This window comes from Falco naumanni, chromosome 6 (genome assembly GCF_017639655.2).
Source record: "Falco naumanni isolate bFalNau1 chromosome 6, bFalNau1.pat, whole genome shotgun sequence".
Taxonomy (NCBI): Eukaryota; Metazoa; Chordata; class Aves; order Falconiformes; family Falconidae; genus Falco; species Falco naumanni.
The window spans coordinates 46,485,062-46,498,328 of record NC_054059.1 but is presented as its reverse complement, the minus strand read 5'-3'; the positions used below and the strand labels follow the sequence as shown (position 1 = coordinate 46,498,328).

At 44.7% G+C, this 13,267-nt stretch overlaps 1 protein-coding gene across 14 annotated transcripts in view; it reads left to right on the top strand.

Moving 5' to 3' along the window:
• Positions 1 to 12,382: 12,382 nt before the first annotated feature.
• SYNE1 (spectrin repeat containing nuclear envelope protein 1) overlaps positions 12,383 to 13,267 on the top strand; it is a 330,006-nt gene continuing 329,121 nt past the window's right edge. For 9 of the 14 annotated variants that reach the window (XM_040598152.1, XM_040598147.1, XM_040598150.1 and 6 more), the window contains exon 1: positions 12,385 to 12,424. The gene's annotated coding sequence lies outside the window, so the exon portion shown is untranslated. Of the gene's footprint in view, positions 12,425 to 13,267 lie in introns of all 14 variants that reach the window. The other 5 variants (XM_040598158.1, XM_040598157.1, XM_040598151.1 and 2 more) reach the window with 3 other exon arrangements.

Here is a 13,267-nt window from a genome sequence, read left to right as displayed (position 1 = left end):
CTTGTCCAGTACTGATTAATAATCTTGATGCACATAATTGGGACATGATTTATGGAAGATTAATGATCAGATTTTAGTGATGGGAGTGTTTCAACCTGCTCTTCCACTTTCTATGATGATCCCTCAGATTTGGCAAATTGTTGTGATAGACTTGAAAGACTTTTCTGTCTTTTTCACGATTCCCTTACACCCTGATGACACACAAAGAGACTCACTAATGATGATTTGCAACCATTGCGATCCTGGTTGCATGACACCGAAGCCAACAGTCCTCAAACTTGTTCAACAGAACAGCGGGCTGCCCTGAAAGTTGTGTCCCGCAAGATTCACACTGGCTGGTGTGGTCACCAAATGGCAAATCATCCGTTATCTTTTTTGGTTTTAATGTTGCCACTTCACCTTTTGCCCTTATTTTGCAATGGCAAAAGAAAAAGGGGGAAAATATGGCGATCATTTTAGAGTGGTTGTTTTTGCCATTGAAACCCAGACATTGTATTTTAAGTTGCCCTGAAGCAGTAGCGGCCTTGGTGAGAAAAGGAAGAGACAGGATTGTTGAAATTGATGGGACTGGACCAGCAGATATCAGTATTCCAGTCCGTGGTGATGATTACGAATGGCTTCTGAGACATTCAACAGCCATACAGGAAGCCTTGATGGGTTATACAGGTGTTGTACACAACAACCGGCCAAAAGGACCTCTCTGGAAGATGTTAGAACATTATCAGTGGATTGCGAGACCGTTACGCTCAAAAAGACCAGCTGAAGGGCCAACGGTGTTTACAGATGCAGGACAAAAGATGGAGAAGGCTGCGTGTGTTTGGCAATCTGATAATCAGTGGCAGAAACAAGTGATCACCGGTGAACCACGGGACAACCTTCAAACCTTAGAACTGAAAGCAGTTGTTGAAAGGGCAAACCGTACCCTGAAGGATTATCTTCAGAGACAGAAAGTATCACAGGACATAGACGTAACTAAACAGTTGACTAATGTGTTCTTTACCTTAAACTATCTCTCCCTTACGGAGGATAGAGAGGGACCACCTGTTGTTATACATCACCAAACGGCGTGAGGGAACCAAACAACTACAGTTCCTGGTTTGAATGTTCTGTATAAAAATATGGCTTCAGGTGTATGGGAAGGACCTAATCCAGTGATATTTATCGGTAGAGGCTATTTTTGTATCTCCACAGATAAAGGACCTATATGGGTCCCTTACAAGTTTGTGCGACCTGTATGTCAAGATCAGAAGACACAAGAGAAGACTCAGAGTGAGCAGACGGAATAAAATGTCTATGTTGTAAGGGATGTAACCTGTTGGTATTGTGCTGATGTATGCTCTGTGGGGTAAAACAGTTGTGTAAGCCAAAGCTTAAATGTAAATGGTGTAAAGAGTGTATGTGTTTGAATTGTAACCGGGCATGAAACAAGAGAAAGCATACAACTAGTGTAATACCATGCTGATTGGAGACAGTATACATCATCAGAATCTGTGAAAGCACAGATTTGTGGGGTGGAATGAAAAAAAAAAAAAAAAAAAAAAGGTGGAAACTGTAGGACTAAACATGTAAAAAAGGTGGAAACTGTAGGACTAAACATGTTTAAGTGGTAGTCTTGGTTTACGGTCTTGATGAATTTTTTACCCATTGGCCAAGGTATTTTTTGACTTCTTGCCTAGAACAAACAAATATGGGTGACGTGGGCAAATATCACGGGGGTAACAGACTTTTGTTTAAGTTTGCAGCAAGCAGACAACCCCTTTAGAACTTGTTTAATTGGTATTCCCCTGCAAGAGAATGAAACAAATTTTGATGGTTTTTTGAAATGTTAAAACAGTGGATCTGACTTCCAATCAGAATGGTACATGTATGAGTCCGAATGGGCAATTTGTTTGGCCTTCTATGCATAATGCAGCGTGGCAGAAAATGGTTATTGAGAATTTGAATCGACCATATCATTTGCCATTGCAGGAGTTAGACCTATTAGGTAGCATTACGCCCGTTAAATACGTTAACGTGACTGCAACGGGAATGCCAGAATGCAAGGACACGGTACCACTACTTCAACCCCGAAATGGCACTGGAGTAATTTGGTTTGGTGAACCATGGCGATTGTGGCTAGCAGGACAAGGTGAATGGGAGTTTGATACAAAGTTTCAAAATTTAACCGGTTCACCTAATTGGGGTGAACTGAAAGCTGGAGGCTTACATGTAAATGTATCAGGGGGCTATAAGTTGCCACTGGGAGTCTTTTTGATATGTGGAGATAGAGCATGGCCAGGGATTCCTTTGAATCCTGTTGGTGGACCATGTTATTTAGGGCATTTAACTTTGCTCCACATATGAAAGTCTTATTGATAATGACTCCACAATTTCATAGATCACGGAGGGCACTGCGCACCTTTGATGAAACATGTAATGACTGAGTCGATCTGCAGTCTGTAACAACAAATGTCTTAGCCTCCATATTTATGCCAGGAGCAATGACTGCATTAAAAGCTAAGAATACACAAAGGTTAGCGTGTTGGGGAGAGAAGCAATTTAATCTTACATCACAGATTTTAAGTTCATTATCGCTTGACATAGGCATGCTACATTACAAAATAGAGCTGCAGTAGATTTTTTGTTATTAGCTTATGGACACGGTTGTGAGGATTTTGAAGGGATGTGTTGTGTGAACCTTTCCGATCATTCCATATCTATCCACAAGAAGTCGTCACAACTGCAGGGAAATGAAGCATATTCTTGTTGATGATAATCCCTTTGATGAATGGTTGAGAGGATTGGGCATAACAGGTTGGTTAAAAACATTATTCATGGAAGGAATATGCTTTGTTATAATAATTATTATAATGCTTTTAGTTTTTAGCTGTGTTTTTTCTTGTTTAAAGAGGGTAGTTTTTAACATAACCAATCAGGCCTGGCTTGTGCAAAAGAAAAAGGGGGAATTGTAGAAGAATGGCTGCAGAAGCATGGCCTTAGAATCTCTGAAGATCTGCACAATCCAGGCCTGGTATTAGAATAGGCCTGTAATCAGAATTGTGCTGAAGTTAACAAGAAAGGTAGCCTTGAGCTATCCTTGAATCCCGAGACCAAGTAATTATGTTGTGCCAACAGGCCGTGGCTGTAACAAGCTACAGCTGCTGGGAAAGCAGGTGCAGGGCCAAGGAAGATGGGGACCGGTACGGGAAAATAGGGAGTAACAAACTACAAGGCTGAAGCACAGCAACACTGTTAGCTACATGGACAGAATGCTTATTTTAGTCATGATAATTAGGGGTGTGAGAACCGCGCGTGTTTAGAGACTACTAACCAATTATATTTCTGCTTTACATATATGCATGTGTATCGGTTCTATATAAGTGGTGTTAGAAACTAATGAAGTTGAGCAAGATGCATAACTCATATTGAGCGTCTTCTTGACTCCGGCGAACCCTTCTTCCAACAAGTGTCCTGGCAAGGAAGCTGTATTTCCCTCAGCATACTTGCAAGTCCCAGAGAACTTCTTTCCCAAACTAACTACAAGAACTTTGCTCGGATGGATGACTGCAGTAGTCATTCCCCCCTTATATCCCTTCCTTCTTATTGCTGTAAATCTAGACATGTCAGCACACTTCAGAGCCACAAATGTCCGGACCTTTGCCCTCACCCATCTAGCCATCCAAGTCATCCCCATCCCAGTCCCCAACCCCTGACAATCCCTGCTACTCTCACTCTCCCAAGCACCCCCCCACATATCTGTACCTGTAACCTCCATGCTGCTGAGCACCCCAGTCCCTCAGCAAGCTAACCAGAGAACTCCACAGAGAATGGAAATACAATTACTGACCTCTGGAAACTGGTGAATAATTAATTTACCATTTTTTATTACAGGTCATTAATTTTTACTGCTCTCAGATGCCTTGGTATTATGGAGAGTAAGCTTGATTAAACTTGAACTGCAAAGGCCAGGAGTTGTGGACCCAGGCATCCAAGCACAGAGTGACTGCAGAAACTCCAGATCTAGAAAATAATTTACCAGTAAATACAACGAGTTTGATACTGGTTTCATGTACGCTTTCATACATACTTTCAGTTTTACACTGATGAAACTTTCAGTAGAATAACTCCTGATTCATTCTGGAAAAGACCTGGGGACAAGAACTTCTAAGATGTAAGACTTCTGAAGCAGGTTTTTAGCATATAAAAGTCTGCCTTAGTACATTGAACTACACTGACTTATAATGATGATCTGAACAATTAAAAAGATCGGAAATAAAATTATAAGAGAATGTAAAAATGTAAAGGGAACAGACATCTTACGGAAGTGAAGCACACAGTTACAAAAGTAAAGCAGTTAACAATATGACTACTTGATATGGGCCAGTCAAACTTAAGAAAGCAAGCGTTTGATAAGACTAAAATGTGGAATTGAAGAGAAACACACCAGAAATAACTGCTGATCCTTTCTGTTAAGATCACCTGATCCTGATCAAAGAGCTCTGGACTGATTAGGAAACAGTCCTAAGGCAGAAATCAGACTGTCACGACAGGGCATGGGTTGAGATTAAAAAAACAGGCAACACTGTGGAGAATTCATTAGCTAGACAACCATCACAAAGGGTAAGGGGAAGCAGTCGTAGGGGGATTAATGTCAGCAAGAATGCTTCCACTTTCCAGTTTCAAAGACAAAGATAGTCACATGTTTCTTGGAACAAGTGTGGCCAGTTCTCAAGAATATAGTATGAAAGATTCCTGTTTGGTGATGACAACCTACGTCTGATCTTCAGATAGTATCAGAGAAAATACCCTCTGACTGGCTGATTAATCACTTACTGCCACCTTCTTTCAAAGAACAGCCAATTAACTAAGCAGGCAGACTCTGCATTCCTACTCCTCAGCAACAGAAAGCAAGCTGTTTGGATTTTTCTTGGGGTGGGTTGAGCCGACTGGAGTTGGTCTGGGAATTTTGAGATGAGAGAAGAGAAGATGGATGGAAAGCATCTAATATGGTACTCATCAGAAGACAACAGAAAACAGAAAAATCCCCAGGATTCAGAGAGGATCAGCGCTGGGTCCTCCCTAGTTTATTCTGAAGATTACCAGGTGGTTTACCTGTACAGCTGCAAGTTAAGGCATAGATCAGAGAACAGAAGAACCTGGTAGGCTCTGCCTTACATTCAGGACTCACAGTTCAGGTTCAGTTGGATCAGCAGTGGTATTTGTGGGACTACAGAGGGTTCAAGATTGTTGGACCACTGGACACGTTACCTGGTTTGTGGTTAAAAGCGTAGCATAGTTTCAGAGCCTTGAACTTAAGCCTACGTTCTGCCAGAAATGTCAAAGCAAAAATGCTCTGGAGCTAGGCAGGGGGAGCTGCAAAACACTGTAAGGGCATAAATCACCAGTGGGCTGCCTGAGCTTGTCTTTCAGCTATCAATCTTAATTTTTGGAGGTCAGAGAGACACAGGAGAAATTTTTATCAAGAGAAGCACTTTTCCAAAAGTTTGTTTGTTTGTCCCTCCAAGCACATCACTTAGCAATGATTTGCTCTAGACAGTAAAAAGATACTCACCTGAAGCAGTGAGGTAGCAAGAAAGAGTTCCACTGGGACTTCTTGTCCTAGTGGAGGAGCATATTTACTAGATAATTATTGTGATGAATTTTAACTACATTCTGTGTTGTTGCATTGTAACACCGTATATTCCTGAAATAAATGTTGCAGTGCAGAAGAGCACATAGGAAGCACTTTATTTTTCACACTCTGTATTCTGTAATACTCCTGCTTCTTAAAACTCTTCTTTTAAACATGCATTGTTTTACAAGAGTTGTAAAGCTGTTTTAAACAACACCATCTGAAAAAGAAGTCTTTCTGTGCTTCAGCTTTTCATAAAAAACACCAAGCTTCCGATTCATTATGTGTTGTTTTACAAGACATAGAGTTTCACTCTCCTGAATGAAAATTATCATGATGGGAAACAAGGATGTCTCATGTAAGAATCCTGATTCCCTACAGAAGAAATTCTGGTGCTACCTGTCAACACCAAAAGGCAGAAAATAATATCTGGTAAGAGTAATTGCACAGACATGACAGATTTTTGCTGTGAAAGTTCTCATGAATACCAAGATGATTCTCTTACCTAATGAATTTAAGATATATTCAAAATGAGGTCAGGAAAGACTTCGGATAAATTCTTTCACACACATAAGTACACATTGGCTCAGATATGTCTTGCCATTTAAAATAGTTAACATATTTACAATATTTTTAACAGTTTTTTGATATATTTTTGTATCAAGACCAGCATAGAAGTCGGAAAATATAGACTTGGGACTGCAAGCATAATGACAGTGACAGAGATCAGTCACTGCTGTTTGACTGTAGTATTGTACTTCAGGGAAGCAATTATTTTAATTTCTTTACATTTTAAGATAAATTATTTTTCCATTCACACCTTTAAAACTGCAAAGTAAAGAAATGCAATTATTCTGCCTGGTGTTACATCAGAAGAAGGTAATTCACCGAGTTTTTATGACTTTTCCTGTTAAGATATTTGTCCATGTTTGCTTGAGACTGGTGCCAGCTGAAATTCTGCCCTGTGCTGTTTAAAGGCACAGTTGCCAAAGACATCTTGTCTCTATTAGCATGTAAGGAAATTCAAAATGCAGTTTTAGCAGCTGAGAGTTTCTTACTGTTCCTGCACCTTTTTAGCCCAGCACTGGAGAACTTTTCGATACAGTCCACAGGGTGGCACTATCCAACCACGTTGCTTTGTACTTCTGGTTCCTGTCAAGTGACTTTCATGGAATCATACAGTCACAGAATCATTCGTTTAGGTTGGAAAAGACCTCCACCATCGTTAACCACTAACCCAGAACTACCAAGATCATGTTCGACTGAATTTTTAAGCAGATTTTTTTTTCCTTTTTCTTAGATAAAGCATTGTTTAAAAAAAGTTAGGTTATGTGTTTAAAGACTTCACAACACACAGGAGCCTGGAGGCACAAGAGTAGGTGGAGGAGTGTGGGGAAATATGGGGATAAGGAGATAAAAAAAAAGTATGCCCTGGCTTCTTGTTAAACTCCATTTCTAGGGGTTTTCCTGGGTGAGGGGCTCCCTATCCTGTGTGCAGAGGTGTGTACAGCAGCTGGACCATGGGGGGTGGTGGCCCATGCATCTCTGCTGCCAGCACTGGGAGCGACTGGAGGGCATGTGGCATGCATGGGCGTGAATGCCAATGCCTGTGATCACTAACACACATCAAACTCCATCAGCCAGAAAGCAGGATAAGAAGCTGATGAGCTAAATATTGACGTGTTTGTAATACTGGAAAGACCATGGGTCTGAGAGTTGGTTAGTGGAGGGACCAGGAGGTCCAGGCCAGCTGCTGGGGGGAATAAGATCTGGTAGGGCCATAGGTCTGGACCAGCTGCAGGAGAGATGTCTGTACTGGAGAGTTGTCTGTGTGATGGGCAAGTAGGAGAGGCAAGGAGCCCAGGGTCAGCTGCTGGAGAGACCAAATGGCTCAAGCAAGGCCATGGGGATGGTGGAGTGAGGTGGGAATGTGTGTATGTGGATGTTCCAGAGCACGGGAACAGGCTGCCCAGAGAGTCTGTGGAGTTTCCTTCTCTGGAGACATTCAAAACCCACCTGGACATGACTCTGTGCAACCTGCTGTAGGTGAACCTGCTTTAGCAGGGGGTTGGACTAGGTGATCTCCAGAGGTGCGTGCGTGCATGCCTAGGTGCCGGCAGCAGGGAAGACTGGGATCCAGGGGCCAGGCACTGTCTCAATTGAGTCAGCTACTGGTGGGATCCACACTTTGTGGATGTGTATATTTCACATCGATTACCCGCTAACAAGCTTTCACCCTGATAAGACAGGAGGGAAACAGGATCAGGCCAGTCTTGTCATTAGTGTCTGCATGAGCACTTTATTTCTGGTCCCTGCTGAACTGTGCGTGCAGCCATATGTATATATGTGTATGTCTGTGGTGAGTATATGCATTATTTGGGAGTACACACTCAGACTTGCAGCTGGCTGGATGTGGGCATGTGGATCTGTGACAGTCTTGCTGCTATTCAGCTCATGGATTTGGCAGCTCCTAACAGAACGTATATGATTTTTAAATCAGTAGTAGTTCTGCTTGCTTATGACCTTTAAATAATAACTTTTCAGTCTTCTTTTAAGTTATATCGGGGTATCCACTTTGCATTCATGTTTAGGAGTTTGCAGTTTTAGAAATGTTTTCCAATTTAGTGTAGCATATGAGGAATAAATGAGAAAAAATTGGCACAGGAATAGATTTCGAATAGATATAACGAGTTTCCTGACAATAATGAGGTGACTAAGATTAGAAAGAAATGCCATTTATTTTAGCTCGACTCTTGCCATATGCTAGACTGAGCTCATTCTGTAAATGTGCAGATCTTTAAATACTAATTAGGCATCTCTAAGCTGTTAGAAGTTTGATAACTTCACTTACAAGTCCATATCATATACCATGGTATTATATACTTGTTTTGGAGATGATTTTCCACTCACACCCCGCCCCCCCGCCCCCCCCCCCCCCCCCCCGAATTCTTTTCTGCTTCCACTTCCCTTTTGTGTAATCTCATTCTGTTACTTTCATTCATTTCAGCACAATGCAAGGGAAATTAAATGGTTTGTTTCCATACTTCATGTAATTCGGTATAATTCATGTTAGAGGGGACATATTCTCTGGCTTCTAATTGTATCTTTAATTTATTGTCAAAGTTTGTTCACCTAACTTTTGTTACATTTAAATATAAAACATAAACACATACAAATATATCTATATAAAATATGCAATACTTTTCTGTAGAAAAATTTGTACAGTTATACAGCTTACACATTTACACTTGATTCAGTGCATGAAACGGAGATGCAGAACCGCGCCCATCACCCATGAGGTGTGTGGCAATGTTTTAAGGTTGCACGTTGGTACTGTGTGGCAGTTTAGGACAGGAAGGAAGTGGCAATTACTGCTTGCTGCAAAACCTGCAGACAAAAGGGTATGCTCTGTTGCTCAAACCAGTCTCAATGTTCATGAGTAGCAGCAAAAGGACTTGAAAGATATCAAGAGACCTAAAGAGATATCCTGCTCTGCACCCCGACAAAATCAAGAAAATAAAAATGCTTTCCAGGAAGATGCTTGTCTAGTCTGTACTTTAAAATCTCCTGATGTGAATTTCACTTCCTTCTTACAGTATGTGGTGTAAAGCTTTATTTCCTCCTAAGATTCTCATATGACAATCTCACCTGCTGCCAGGTAGGCACATTACTTCTTGTCCTATGCACTGTGGGCACTGAGAAGGGATTATTCCCTTCCACTTGTAGTGCCCCTTTATGGTTTTGAATGCTTTTATACATCCCGTCACTTTCTAGTCTCTAGATTAAACAGCTATTTCAGTCCTTCTTTTTGGACTGTGTCTTTTAGAACTTCCACCATTCTCACAGCTGTTCTCTGGATTGTCTCTACTCAGTTTAGATCTTTCTTGAAGTCTGGCGATCAGAATTGGATCAAGCACAGAGTGATTCAACAGTGAGGCAAACCAACACATTACCTCCTTTAAAGGCAGCATTTCTCTGCTGATAGAGTGCCCTGAATTCTTCAGTGCCGAAGACCTCACTCATGTCTCAGCTAAAAGCAGCAGCTCTCAGTGGTGCTGTGTTGTCCAGAGCCAGCACTGGTGATACTGGCTGTATTTCCTTGCAGTTTGTAATGCCTCACCACATTACTCAGAACATGGGGTTAGAGGAGGGACACTGCCCTTCAGTACCTGCCTGGATTTCTCTACCAGGGCAGTTCATCTGGCTGCCACCTGTCCTTACCTGAGGCCTTCTTACCTGAGTGCTCTTGGAAGTGTGCTGCACACTAAGTAATACACTTTGGACACAGTAAGAGGCCTCTAATTACCTAAATTACTAGACTTCTTTTTATTTTCTTTCTTGTCTCTACAGTGGAAGTAATTTTCTTGCTCTAATCAATGACAACATCTAGTAAAGAATCCTCAGTTAATATGACCTTTTAACGTTAAGCATGTTTAACATCATAGTGGAATCAAGTATATGCTTAGAATAAGGATGTCATTAATTTAAAATTAATCAAAATATCTGAACATGTTTCTAGCTTTTCCTTTTCCCAAATTCCCAGACATGATGACAGAGCATGCATGGGAAGTAAGGTGACCCCTTGCCAGAACTCCTTTATATTAGCAGATATAATCCCCTTTCCTTCCAGAAGGCCAATCTACAAGCAACCTAGTAGCAACAGCTTCAGTTTGTGATTTGCTAACAATTAAAAGCAAAACAAGAAAAGTAATGGTGATGAACTGTAGTGCATTGTCCCTAGGATAGTGAAAACAATTTTTTTCTAACAAAAAAATCTGGATAAGTGCATGAAGCTTTCAACGGCTACCACCTTAATTTGGAATATATTTTTTATACAAGGAGGACTCCAGCTCTGCCCACAGCTGGAGTTGATTATTTGGTATAAGAACAAACAGGATGAACTGGTGTGACATTATATTCTTGTGTAATACACAGAGAGGAAGAGATTTGAATAAGCCACATCTTATTTTCTACATATTAAACTCAAAATAGCTATACAGAAATCAGTAAGGTCTCTGCGGGTTTCCTGCTATAACTGACAGGCAGAATATACCTCAATCATTTTAGCTGAAGATTTAAAGTGCAGCATATAGTGCTTCAGTTTAAAGAACGAAGGAGACTTACACTAGCACATACTTTGCTAATTGCTTCAAATGATAGTACTGTTATCATATGAAGTCTGAGCTTTTGTAGTGAAGACGTTCTTTCCTATGTTAATACTCTTACTCCTAACCTAGTAAGGTAAAATAAAATGCCATTTTCTAAAAGAGACGGGAAAGTAAAGAATTTATTCCACAAAAAGATGTATGTGGAAAGGGGAAACCCAGAAGCATGTCAGCAGCCACTTCCTTTGCCATCTTTGATGCTGCAGCTGGCATGGGCTAAGACAAAGCAGCAGGGCAAACACTAGAGGTAAGAAAGCATTGGATGAAAAAGGCTTCACTGTTCCCCTCATGAGCAAAAAACCCCCAACAAACAAAACCAAAACAGAAGACAGAAAACCCTCAAGAGCAGGAAAATTTCAGGTCCAGTATGCCTGGCTGCACTCATTGTCAGGAAGAGAGAATTTTTGTGGATGGCTGGAGGTGACCTAGATACATACACCCCAGTTTCACAAGAAACCTTGCTGTAGCTCCTGGTATGTCTGCTTCTTCCACATACCTGGCTCCAAGCGTGTGATCTGTAACTGTGTATTGTGTCGGGACAGGTGCTATAAGTCTTCATATGTCAAGGGTAGCACACATGCTTACATGAGTAGTGCTAAAGGAAGGGATGATGCTGAGTAACCTCTGCTGCTGAACCCAGACTTCATCCCTCCACTCAGTAAACACCCTGCGTGCTAATGCTGTAGAAGCACTGCAGCACTGCCAGAAAAGATGAAAACTAAGAGGTACGTCGGCACCGTTTCTCCCAACTTCTCTCTTTCAGCTCTGGATGCGTGGTTTTCTTTCCCAATGATACAGAGCAGAGACGAGCCATCTCTCCAGCAGGAAATCCCCCCCTGCCTCCCGCACCCAGCTAGCTTTGCCCGTGACCGTAACACCGGAGGAGGGAAAAAGCATAACCAGCTCCCGGGGGTTGCGCAGTGTCATTTGAAGAGGCGGAACGGCAGGTGACACCGGTGTCACAGGCGGTCCGAGCGCAGGGGCGGCGGAGCCCCCCGCCAGCCCCCTCCCGTGCTGCCGGCCCCGCTGATGTTACGTAACCGCCGGTGCCCCGGTTTGCGCGTGCAGCTCCCCGCCCGGCGCGCGGTGATGCGCTGGAGCCTCCGCCGAAGGTAATGCCCTGCCGAACGCCGCGCAGGGCGGCGATAATCGCAGTGGTGTGTGCTGAGAGTAATCGGCAGTGACAGCTCCGCACCGCCATTTCCCCAAGTCTTTTGGCTACTCGCCAGAGCGCGTCTCGGGGGGGGGGGCCCAGACTCGGCGCTGAGGCCGCTGCACCACCACCACCCCCGGTTGCCCGGTACGGCGGCCAAAGTAGCCGCCCCCGGACAAGCTGCCCCGGCCCTGCTGCAGCCGCGGCGGGGCGGGGCGGGGCGCGGCCCCCCACGGTGCGCCAGGGACAGCGGGCTCCGGGGCACGGCCGGGGGTGCCCGGCGGCGGCGGGGAGGAGGCACAGCGCGGCCGCGGCTGGGGACCGCCGCAAGGGCACGGCTCCCGCGGCCGCGCCTGGCTCGCCGCCTTCTCCCAACCCCCGCACCTGCTTCCGCGCCGCGGGCCGGCGGGCGGGGCAGGGCGGGGCGTTGTGCGCGGTAACCAGGGCGCCGCCGGGCGCAGCGAGGCGCGGAGCGGCGCGGTACGGCGGGCGGAGGTAGGGAGCGGCGGCGGCGCAGGGCCGGGGCGGGGGCCGGGGGCGCGGCGCGGGGCTCCCCGGGGCTCCCCGGGGCTCGGGGCTTTCGCCGGGGGCCGCCGCCTCGGGGAGCCCAGGGTTGAGCCCGCGGGTCGCTGGACCGCGGCCAGGAACGGGGACCCCCCCGTGGGGCAGCATCTCCCGGGCGCCTCCTCCTCCTCTTCAGCGCCAAACTAGCCTTGAGGTCAACCCCAAACTCGCCGCCGTGATCGCCGAGTTCTCCGTTGTCCCGGGTGGATTTGAGTTTTTGCCCTTTCTGAGTGCGCGGGTCGAGGATGCCGGCGGGGGCTGCGGCGCGCCACCGGGGCGCACTGTGTGCTGCAGAGTCCCTGTCCCTGTGCTCAGTCACACGCCGCAGGCCAGCAGGACCTGGTCGCCGTGGATGATGTGGCCGTTCACACGCGCTCGCCAGATGCCGGTTTGCGGCTGGGTTGCCTGCGGTGATGGTGCAGAAAAGACAAGTGCACCGCAACAAAGATACACGGGGCCCGTATGCTCCCGGTGTGTGTGGTAACTCCCCAGAGGTCAGACCTGCTAAAATACTCACTGCAAGGCTGTTACTAGCATTTCAGCAACCATATTTTCAACCATATTCGTGCTGGGGGAAAGTGCTTGTAGTGGCTATTAGTAATCTGCTGTAATAGACCAAATTTTGCAGACTGCTGAGGAATTATTTATGTAAATAATCTGCTTGATGCTGAGGGAAACTCCAGTGCTTATCACCGTGTGGGATTTTTACCTGTGTAGCTTGTAGGGAAATAGTATGTGGTGTTTCTGGCTGCCTGCCAGCACTTTTCAAGTGCT